Source organism: Pelodiscus sinensis, chromosome 31 (assembly GCF_049634645.1).
Source record: "Pelodiscus sinensis isolate JC-2024 chromosome 31, ASM4963464v1, whole genome shotgun sequence".
NCBI lineage: Eukaryota > Metazoa > Chordata > Testudines > Trionychidae > Pelodiscus > Pelodiscus sinensis.
This window is the reverse complement of record NC_134741.1, coordinates 2,863,273-2,871,798: the sequence shown is the minus strand read 5'-3', so window position 1 is coordinate 2,871,798 and position 8,526 is coordinate 2,863,273. Positions and strand designations below refer to the sequence as shown.

Here is an 8,526-nt window from a genome sequence, read left to right as displayed (position 1 = left end):
TAGGCACAAGTGGTTTCTCTCCCATAGCGGTAACTACCATCCAGTTTGCTGGAATTCTCGCAATGAGGGATCATGGAGGTAAGGTACCGCCAATACCGGATATCATTTTTCTCCATGTACGACATTCCCAGCCATATCGTCTAGTTCAACAGCCTTGCTTCCTCTTCGAGAACATGTGTCAGGTTTTTCACACGTTTCAGAGGCAGTAAAAGACATGGACTCCAAAAGCGTCTCAGAAGCAAGAGTGCCACGGTGTCTTAGGTGTTTCTAGCTAGGCACAAGTGGTTTCTGTCCTGTAGCGGTAACTACCATCCAGTTTGCTGGAATTCTCGCATGGAGGGATCATGGAGGTATGGTGCAAGCTTTCCTGTTAGCGCCAATGCCGGATATAATTTTTCTCCATGTACGACAGTCCCAGCCATATAATCTAGTTCAAGAGCCTTGTTTCCTCCTCGAGAACATGTGGCAGGTTTTTCACACATTTCTGAGGCAGTACAAGACATGGACTCAAAAAGCGACTCAGAAGCACGAGTGCCACGTTGTCTTAGCGGTTTCTAGCTAGGCACAAGTGGTTTCTGTCCTATAGCGGTAACTACCTTTCAGTTTGCTGGAATTCTCGCAGTGAGGGATCATGGAGGTAAGGTACCGCCAATACCGGATATCATTTTTCTCCATGTACGACATTCCCACAAGTCTCGCCCACAAGTCTCGCCAGGCTTCCGGAGCCACCTTTGGCGGCCAGGGCTCTGCAGCCGACGCTCCCGCGCCCCAGAGGCAGAAGACGCGCGCCGGCCTTCAGTCAGTCATGCACTCCCAATGTTTGCACTGATTCGTATGGGGACGCTTATTAATTTAAAAAAAAAAAAAAAAAGCGGCGGCTTGCCTCCGCTGCCTTTGCAAACAAACCCTGTGGCGGGGTCGTTTGGGGGCGTGTGCGAGTGTTTTTGCTTTCTTTTTCTTGTTGTTTGTTTTCGAGGACCTCCCCCGGAGACGGGCAGCGCAGCGCGGCCCCGACCCCGGCACACAGGCACAGACGCAGAGCAGAGATTTTTCTGGGTGGCGGGGGACTGTTATTCACATACACACTTTTTTTTTAATTATTCCCCTCTCCTTCCACAAGGGGCATTCAGGTCTATTTTTGGCACCGTACAGGGGTTCTCTGACGGGAGGTGCTCCGCTCCGGAAAGTACTGCAATACCAGGTCGATGGTGGAGTGGACGGAGCAAGCTCCTGTTCAGACCCCCTGTTCCAAAAATCCATTTAATATAAAGATCTCAGATAGAGATCATATCAGATATTAAACTGATAAGAACAGATATTTATTTGACCGGGAGAATGTTCGACGCTTCCAGGCAGGGACTGAGCGTTGGGCAATCAGGCGAAATGCCCCGCGAACGTCAGGGCACTGACTAGGGACCCGTTATGACGTCAATACAGCCTACCCACCCGGCCTCCTAGCTTTCCGCCATTTGCGCTCCCGAGAGCACGTTTACGCTAATACTACACTTGATCTTAGGCAAAAAGCCGGAAAGCGACAGCTTGCGTCGGCCATTCCCCCCTCGCCCACAAGTCTGGGCGCTACTGGGAGCGCCCGTCCGCGCCGGTCGCCAGGCTTCCGGAGCCAGCGCTCGGCGGCCAGGGCCCTGCAGCCGACGCTCCCGCGCCCCAGGGGCGGAGGGCGCGCGCCGGCCACGCTCGCCCACCGCCCCTGGGAACCCGCCCTCGGCGACCGGTGCCAGCCCTTGCTGAGGCCGCTCCCCGCAGCAGGCCGGGTTGGCTGGCCGGCGTTCATCTGCATAGCTGCTTCTGCTGCCCGGCGTCATCACGGCCGGCTGGCTGGTAGGCTGGCCTGTGTTTGCGGCGGCGGCTTTGGCGTGGCCTCGGCTGGGCAGACACTCCTTCCTTCCTTCTGCTTCAGGCCGACTGAGCACGGCAGTCTGGGAAAAGAAAAGAAAAGCAGAGCAGAGCAGACTTAGCAGCCCAGAAGAGCGGCGAGCGGGGACATACTACACTTGATCTCAGCCAAAAGGCGGAAAAAGGAGCGAGCCCAAGCCAGCCCGCATAGCCAGAAGCCTGCCCTGAAGCAGGGACGGACAGACAAACACACCTACTATATGCTACACACCATCCCAGCCAAAAGACTGAGAAGTGGGGCCAGGGCCGGGGCCCCTCTCCCTCGCCCTCTCGCCTCACGGCGCACACAGACGTACTCTTCCCCTCCCAAGACGTCCCCCAGCACCGGGGCATAGACATTTTCTAAGTCCCGCCCCCTCGCTCACCGCCCGTCGCCCGCACCCGATCACCCGCCCCGCGCTCCTCCTTCGGCCTCCCCTCCCCTCCCCTCCCTCGGAGCAGGGAGGCCCGGGTGGGGGCGGGGGACGGGCGCTGGGGGCACTCTGGGCGGCGCCCCGCTCGCCTCTTTCCTTGCTTCCTTCCTTCCCTCCCGGCAGCCTCCGCCGCCCCCGGGCTCGTCTGCATGCGGGCTCCGCCCCCTCGCTTCCCCAGCTGGCTCGCCCCGACCAGCCTCGCCTCGCCTGCAGAAGCGGCTAGTCACGTGTTTAACGGGGCTCGTCAACTGCTCCCTGACAGCCCCGCTCGCAGGTCCGACGCCCCGCCCCGCCCCGCCGGCAGGAGCGCCAGGTGTGAATGGGGCTCCTCAACAGCTCCCTGGCAAGGCCGACGCCCCGCAGACTGCTTGCCCGCAGTCTTTCTGCATCCGCCTCTGCCTCTGCTCTTCCAAGCACTCCCTCACTCCCTTGATTGATTTAAAAAATAAATTAAAATAAAATTAAAAAAAAGCGGCAGCTTGCCACCGCTGCCTTTCAAAAAACCTCTTCTCTTCTCTTCTCTTCTCTTCTCTTCTCTTCTCTTCTCTTCTCTTCTCTTCTCTTCTCTTCTCTTCTCTCACTCCTTCCTGCCTTCCTTCAGTCAGTCATGCACTCCCAATGTTTGCACTGATTCGTATGGGGACGCTTATTAATTTAAAAAAAAAAAAAAAAAAAAAGCGGCGGCTTGCCTCCGCTGCCTTTGCAAACAAACCCTGCGGCGGGGTCGTTTGGGGGCGTGTGCGAGTGTTTTTGCTTTCTTTTTCTTGTTGTTTGTTTTCCAGGACCTCCCCCGGAGACGGGCAGCGCAGCGCGGCCCCGGCCCCGGCACACAGGCACAGACGCAGAGCAGAGATTTTTCTGGGTGGCGGGGGACTGTTATTCACATACACACTTTTTTTTTAATTATTCCCCTCTCCTTCCACAAGGGGCATTCAGGTCTATTTTTGGCACCGCACAGGGGTTCTCCGACGGGAGGTGCACCGCTCCGGAAAGTACTGCAATACCAGGTCGATGGTGGAGTGGATGGAGCAAGCTCCTGTTCAGACCCCCTGTTCCAAAAATCCATTTAATATAAAGATCTCAGATAGAGATCATATCAGATATTAAACTGATAAGAACAGATATTTATTTGACCGGGAGCATGTTGGACCAGGTCGATGGTGGAGTGGACGGAGCAAGCTCCTGTTCAGACCCCCTGTTCCAAAAATCCATTTAATATAAAGATCTCAGATAGAGATCATATGAGATATTAAACTGATAAGAACAGATATTTATTTGACCGGGAGCATGTTCGACCCTTCCAGGCAGGGACCGAGCGTTGGGCAATCAGGCGAAACGCCCCGCGAACGTCAGGGCACTGACTAGGGACCCGTTATGACGTCAATACAGCCTACCCACCCGGCCTCCTAGCTTTCCGCGATTCGCGCTCCCGAGAGCACGTTTACGCTAATTCTACACTTGATCTTAGCCAAAAAGCCGGAAAGCGACAGCTTGCATCGGCCATTCCCCCCTCGCCACGCACGCCCACCGCCCCTGGGAACCCGCCCTCGGCGACCGGTGCCAGCCCTTGCTGAGGCCGCTCCCCGCGGCAGGCCGGGTTGGCTGGCCTGCGTTCATCTGCATAGCTGCTCCTTGTGCCCGGCGTCATCACGGCCGGCTGGCTGGCTGGCTGGCCTGTGTTTGCAGCGGCGGCTTTGGCGTGGCCTCGGCTGGGCAGACACTCCTTCCTTCCTTCCTTCTGCTTCAGGCCGACTGAGCACGGCAGTCTGGGAAAAGAAAAGAAAAGGAGAGCAGAGCAAAGAGCGCCTGGGCTGGCCTCCAGCCGAGCGGCAGACTTAGCAGCCCAGAATAGCGGCGAGCGGGGACATATTAAACGAGTTTTATTGAGTGAATGTTTTCAAATAAAATACAGTAAACAAGTAAACAAGTAAAATACATCTGGGGAGCTGGAGCGGGTTGCACTGCGGGGTGGATAGTACCATTGGAGTTATCATGGAGAGACAAGGGAACCTCTCCAGTCCCAGATACATACAGGAAAGGTTAAGAATTGCAGAGTGTGCAGAGAATACAGGCCTTTTAGAAGACTAAGTGTTCTTCCGTGAAAGCTGAGGGGGTTTCTAGATGAGTCTCCACAAGTGTGTAGAGGGATTGAGCAAGGGAGCTGTCGGGGGCCCTATTTGTACCAACACCTGGATTATGGAGGGATGCAGGGGAAGGCCAGGGAAGCGACAATAGCGCTCGTTGGGGCCCTGTTTAGTACGGGAGACCGTACCTATGGGTGGCAGAAAGGGGTCACGGGCAGGGCCAGAGGGCAAGGAGGCTAATAGTAGTTTAAGGGTTAGCCATAGAGGCAGGCCTTGGGCAGGTCCAGGGCCTAGGGAGCAGGGTGAGAGCAGGTTAGGGTGAAGCGTGGTGGATACGAGCATTGGCAGGACCGGGAGCAGGCCTGGCAAGGTGTACTGGAGGTGTTAGGGGGGCCGGGTGGTTAGATGTCATACTGGCGGTGATCGGTGATGTGCTCCGTATAAATGTCCCTGGACCACCTGATGACGTCGGATACCATCAGCCTGCGCATCAGACCGGCGTAGCGACGCCCGATCTCGCAGGCCTCCAGCACCGCGTCATTCTCCGGGTCCCAGGTGCCCAGAGCACCCACCAGCAGGGCATGGACTGCCACCGAGTAGCCACGGGACCGCAGGTTGTCAGCCAATTGCACGTATTTACGGAGTTTCTTTTCCCGGGCGACACGGAAGGCGGCCAGGCGGTTTTCGAAGGGCACCGTCACATCAATTAAGAGAATTTTTTTGGACTGATCGTCCGTGACAACCACGTCTGGTTGCAGGCTGCTATTAGTTCCAGGGATAGGGGAGTCCACAGTTACGGCTCCGAGGGCTGGCGGGAGAGCCTTCACGAGGCGGTTCTGAATGGCATCGTGACGCCGCCGCCAGGCCTCTGAATGCAACGTGCAGCCGCAAAGCATGTGGGGTAGTGTTTCCAGAGGGTATCCGCACCGTCTGCACCTCGTGTCCCTGGTGCCGTGGCGGATGGCGCCGTTCAGGGGGACGCAGTTGAGGCAGGCTCGATGAATGAAGCGCCAGTCAGCGAAACGGGTGAAGTTGCCAGCCCGGAGGAAGTGGTTGCTGGCTTCTTGCTTGCTGGTGACCTCGAACACCTTACCCTGGTCCGGTTTTTTAGCCATGGCATCTGTATAGTGGCGGCGGATGGTCCCTTTCAGGAGCCTCTCCAGCATAGCCCTGGTTGACGGTGGTGTGGCCTTGTGTGGTGATGCGGGGGAGCACTATGCTAAGCTCCGTACGGGCCTCGCTCCAGACCCAGCGGCAGCCAATTCTTTTTCCCAGACGGCGGGTGGCGTTGCGGGCCTGGGACCATAAGGAGGAGAGGTCACCGCCGTCCCTCCTGAAGTCCCCTTCGAGGGAACCGCTGAGGTAGGTGGCGATATCTGTAGCGGTGGGGTCCCTGGCAATCCTCGTCCTCACTACATCGTGCAGGGCGTTTTCTGCGATGGTGCGCACTCTCACATCCGGGCAGGTCAGGAGGCGGAAGGCGTGGGTAATGGAGGCCACATCGCAGAGGTCCCCCAAGCGCGGAACGTTGGCGCCTCCCTGCCGGTGGGGGATGTAGACAATGTCCGTGCAGGCCCTCTGAGGCAGGTAGAGCCACTTCCGGATAAGGACTCTAATTGCGCTGTCAGCTTTGTTCAGGGGGACCTTGGCGACGGCGGAGCCTCTCAGGGTGAAGGAGATGCAGGGGATCAGGAAAGTGTTAAGTGCGTCTATTTTCTGCCATGGTGCGAGCAGAGATTGGTCGAGCAGCTCTGCGTCCCTCAGGATTTTGTGGATGGTGTCTGTTGGAGTGGCCTCGACCCGTACTCCTGTCGGGGTACCCAGGTGTTGATAAAATTGGCCCTCTTGGAGGCAGGCCATGGACTGTTCTTGAATGGAGAAGGTGGTTGGCCTCGTGAGGGTTCTCAAGCTGCCGTCGACATGGAGGGAGGCGCATTTCCGGGTGTTAAAGCGAAGGCCCGTCCAGTCAGCGGCCCGGCCGGCGATCTGGAGCATCCGCTGCAACCCCTCCGCGCTGTCGGCGATCAGGACCAGGTCGTCGGCGTAGGCCAGGACGTCGACCCTTACGCCGTGCAGGTCCAGACCGTCCGGGCCCTGGGAGATGGCACGCAGGATGGGTTCCATGGCCAGAGTAAAAATGATTTGACTGAGGGGGCAGCCCTGTTTAACGCCACGGTGGATGTCGACGGGTGCGGTCTCTCTCTTTTGACCCTAAAAAGAAGTATTCCTCTCTCTGTGGTTTCAAATCCTTTAAAGAACCAAACCCGGTTACCGAAATGGCGTCACGAACAGGATTTGATGAGAGCAGAGGATGCCCTTTTGATGGGTTAAACAAAACAGAAGGTATAGGACCTCTCAACCACTGGTTATATCATAATAAGGATGAGAGTGAAGAAAACATGCTCAAAATAGGAGCAGTTCTAGCAATAGGGGAAGAAAATCATACATATACCCTACATGTAACATGTTCAGGGTTGAGATGCTTAATGGCTAATAATGATCTAGCGAAATGGGAGTTAAAAGATTGCAAAGTACCATTATCAGATGTAACACAAAAAACCCCATCTAAAGAAACAGATTATAAAAAACTGCAAAATATATTAGAAAGAACAGCCGATACGACAGATCCGTATCGAAATGGGGGTACCCCAGAAATATTAAAATTGCCAAGTCAAACAACTGACAAGTTGATGGGAGAGGTACTAGAGGACCTTATAAGATATGCTAGAGAAAAGAAAAAATTAACTGCCGACAAATGGGATCCAAATAAAGGGGTCCGTGTACTTTGGCACTGGTTGAAAAAAGCCGGAAATACAATAACTAAATTAGAAGGCACAGTAAATACCCTACAAGCCTTATTAAAAAAAGAAACTCAGGAGAGAGAGAAAAAGGGAAATAATGGGAAAAAAGATATAATAAAACCAACAGCCCCACCCCCTCCTTATCCTGAATCAGTCATGGAGGAAAATCAAAAGGAAGAAAGGAAAAAAGTATTAAAAAGAGGTGTATATCCATGGGATATGCTAACGGAAGGAATATGCACAGGGGAATGTAAATGTGAGAAGGAGATAGGAGAAAAGATTGAGGCTGGAGATGATTTGGTCAAAGCTCATCCGATAACACAAATAATATATAAACAGAGGGGAGGACTTCCACCTGTAGCCACTATGGAATCAAGGGAAAGATCCCGAATAGAAATGAATGACTTAATAAGTCGAACCCGAAGGAGGCAGGGAGAGAACCCAGTAGTGTGGGTAAGAAGGCTAGTAATGGAAAATATGAATGAATTAATTTCACAACCAGAGCTAACTATATTAACAGGAAATCCCGGATATTCAGGAGGGCTGATGAAAATGAGTTCAGCTATAGGGAATGAAGAATGGCCGTTAACTTTACCAGCCGCAGTAGCCTTATCAATAGCAGCTACAGGGCAGGGAGGAGCTGTACCAGAGGGTTGCATAAAAACGAAGGAAGATGTTAAAGCTGCAGCTGTTGGAATTTCCTTCCTATTTTACCAACCCACAACAGCAGCCCAAGACCAGTTAACAGCAGCACAGAGAGCTGATCCTCACCAATTTAAATATATAGGGGATCCAGGTCTGATAACAATGGACAGAGTAACAGCACAAATGGTATGGCAAGGAGTAGAAAATAAGGAAGGAAACCAAAGCCTAAAATTGTGGCTAACAGCCCTAACAGGGAGTAGTGTTTGGGGAATATTGGAAACTATAAATGATTTGGAAGTAGTACGCAAACATACCCCAACACCAACATACGAACCCCTGAGAGACACGCGTAAAACGTGCGAAAGTTTCCAAACCCCGCAGAAGGGGAAAGACCCAAACAAGGAAGAAAAAGCCATATTTGGTTTTCTGTTAGGAATTAGATACAGTTCTTTATTGTGTTAGGGGAAAAAGTGAATGCCCAAGAAGCAGAAGTAGAAGGAGTTAGAATAGGATTACAACATGCACAAGAGAGTCACCCTAACGAACCATGGGAATTAGGCATAGATAGTATGTATTGTATAAAGACACTGTTAAAAGGGAATACAGACATTGAAACACATGCAGGGTGGAGAGAAATATGGGCCATAATTAGAAATCACGTAAGTGGCA

At 53.5% G+C, this 8,526-nt stretch overlaps 4 pseudogenes; all 4 read right to left on the bottom strand.

Annotated features, from left to right (window-relative positions):
* Positions 1-1,164: 1,164 nt before the first annotated feature.
* On the bottom strand, positions 1,165-1,337 carry LOC142821702 (U2 spliceosomal RNA; annotated as a pseudogene).
* Positions 1,338-3,297: 1,960 nt separating this feature from the next.
* On the bottom strand, positions 3,298-3,471 carry LOC142821699 (U2 spliceosomal RNA; annotated as a pseudogene).
* Positions 3,472-3,475: 4 nt separating this feature from the next.
* Positions 3,476-3,617, bottom strand: LOC142821705 (U2 spliceosomal RNA; annotated as a pseudogene).
* A 1,195-nt stretch (positions 3,618-4,812) lies between these two features.
* Positions 4,813-6,535, bottom strand: LOC142821470 (uncharacterized protein T26G10.4-like; annotated as a pseudogene).
* Positions 6,536-8,526: the final 1,991 nt, after the last annotated feature.